Consider the following 2,713-nt stretch of genomic DNA (forward strand, 5'->3'; position numbering starts at 1 on the left):
GAAGTCAAACAAGTTTTGTAAGAATGGTAAGCATTGAAGACAAATGTTTTAGAAGCATAGTATAATGTTAATTAAATTAAGATAAGAATTAATGATTACAAAAACATAAATGGAAGTGCAAATCATCATTATTTTATTTTTAGAAGCATTCGATTAAAGATTGCTATTTTGGTCTTAAAGCCAAAAACGTGTCATAGATATTTTCATTATTCCAGGTGTGTGCTACGTTTTATATATTATTGTTGTCGATTTTTTTATTTGGGGCAAAAATTTAATTGATTGCCATTTGCGAGTGAGGACGCCATTTCGTTCATATAACATCACACAAATTTATACTTTTAGGTACATTTCCACAATTAGACGAACTTTCTGGAATGAGTGGATTAAAGGTTGAAACTGGGCTTGTTCTTGACAGTTAGTCTTTGATGGTAGATAAATAATTTTATAAATGCCATAATAAAAAAGGATTTTAGATATACAACAAACACATGTAAAAGAAAGTAAGAAAAGCGAACACAATCGAGCAAATATACGAAAACCAATGTATGAACCACTCAATTCAAAATTTGCCTAACTCCACGCGCGTTTAACGTCATTCAGCTGTGTGCAAACGGAAACAATGACGCGAGTGTCACATTCGAAACGCAAGCAAACTGAAGTGTTTCTGTGCTTCATATATGAATAATAATTGTGTAGTTACAATAAAGTATGTTAGGAATATATGGCGCGGATGAATCCAGTTAGTTAACTGTATGTCAGTGTATTGAAATGCAGTTTGTACTCAAATAGCTACTTTTTAAGAAAAGACTGGCCTCTATGTGTTCGATAAAGTAATAAGGTTAAAGTCTTCGTGCAGCAACATGCTTTGGTGATATACTGCAAACAATCACCTTTTACGACTTAAAATTATAAGTATCAGAATAGCGATATTGCTAAACAATTCATGACGAAGAATAACTTTCTTCTGATATAAATATCTTGCTACACCAACATTTATTACATATGCATGTAACAATATGATCGGTTATTTTTTATATATATAATAAAAAGGTCAAGGCAATAGTCTACACAATAAATCAGCTCTCATTCTCTTTAATGTCTACATTTCTTCCAATTGAAAACTGTTTACACACAACATCTAAAACTAAAATAAACATATGCGTAATAACAACATATTTCTTAAATGTCCAGACAAAGTTTTATAGTTATCATAACCGATGTAAGGGTCATCCGATGGAAACTCCATTTGTTTGAAACGCACACCGTTAATTAATTTCCAGAACCGTCCGCATTTCCCGTATTTCCCGGGTGCATGAACTGTTTCCCACCATCACACCTGCCTACGCTGCCATAGCGAACACACCGGAAACCAGGTGGACAACGTCGCCTCCCACATAGCCTGGCTGCATTCCCGTCGGCCACTTGACTTAGCAGCAACGTTACGACTAACATGCACATCAGGTAACGCATCATCGTCTGGAATTGAGAATAAGAGGCTACAAATAACAGCTACGAAGTAATTTCGCGCATTTGCAATACATGTACATTTATTTACGCTTGTATGTGCTTATGACAGATTTGTTATCAGTAAAGACCATTCATTTGATCTTGATGAGTCCCATATGCCATTATTAAGAGCTACTAACTAATCTTTAAGGCAATTATATCATTTATCGTAATTATCATTGATGGCTTGCTTAATTACAAAGCTCAAAACTAAAGTAAATACTGCAAACTGATCAAATGATCCGAGTTTGCGTAGTCAAAGATGTTAACAAATAAGATAGTCATGTGCATCAACTGCAACAACCTAACACCAATAGCACAACTTTCTATTACTGCTTAAATCTGCCACTTCTATTACATTTTATAAGTATTTTAACTATCGTTAAATAATACGGAAAGAACATATCTGATAGTTACTTATCTTTATATGATTTACTTATATATATTGTTATTGAGTAAATCACTTAAATATCCATATGCGTGTTAATCCATCAATAGAAACAAGCAAAACACTTACTATAATTCAGTTTCAAACAATAGCTTCGAAATCAATGTTGACAATGAGTATAAGCGCTATGTTCTTTACAACCGTTTTATGCACAACTCAAGTGCCATTCTTCGTGATAAGGAAGTCACTGAGAAATGATTACATGGTCCATTAGAATATCAGTTAATAAATAAATGAATTACATATTCCGGATTAGGAAGTTTTCTTCATGAATTGCTCACAAAAGATAATGATACTTCCGTGTGTCAAGTTTTAAATTATATGCATCAAACGCAATACGAAATAGATTCTTAGAGTTATGGCCTTCCCTTAATTTGCTCTTTCTCCAAGGAAAAAATATTTCTTATCAATATTGCCAAGTGAATATTATAATTGTACAAGAAATGTTTCGTACTACTCTTCTCATCTATGTAACGAAAGTGAAACACAACTCAAATATTATAAAGACAGCGGTCGAATGCTTTTTTCTTGTGACCAAATAGCCATATCGTTTTTTCGCTTGAAATAACAAAAAAAGCTTAATTTGCGTCCAGTTGGTGGCAAATACACTTATAAAAACATGGCCCTGGAGTTCAAGAACTGTGCAAGGCCATTGATTTGAAGCAGTAAACATCACAAGATATAAAAAGGACATATTAACTATTTGTAATCGTTGTCCTAACTAAATTTAAACACGTTCATTACTCTGTAAAGACGAGC

General features: G+C 33.1%; 1 long non-coding RNA gene across 1 annotated transcript; it reads right to left on the reverse strand.

The window, feature by feature from the left end:
• Nucleotides 1-944: 944 nt before the first annotated feature.
• Nucleotides 945-2,237, reverse strand: LOC127859860 (uncharacterized). Its single transcript, XR_008039492.1, has 2 exons — nt 2,024-2,237; nt 945-1,476 (listed from the first exon to the last, which is right to left on the reverse strand). It is a non-coding gene; the product is annotated as an uncharacterized LOC127859860 (long non-coding RNA).
• Nucleotides 2,238-2,713: the final 476 nt, after the last annotated feature.

Source organism: Dreissena polymorpha, chromosome 1 (genome assembly GCF_020536995.1).
Source record: "Dreissena polymorpha isolate Duluth1 chromosome 1, UMN_Dpol_1.0, whole genome shotgun sequence".
In the NCBI taxonomy this organism is placed as follows: Eukaryota; Metazoa; Mollusca; class Bivalvia; order Myida; family Dreissenidae; genus Dreissena; species Dreissena polymorpha.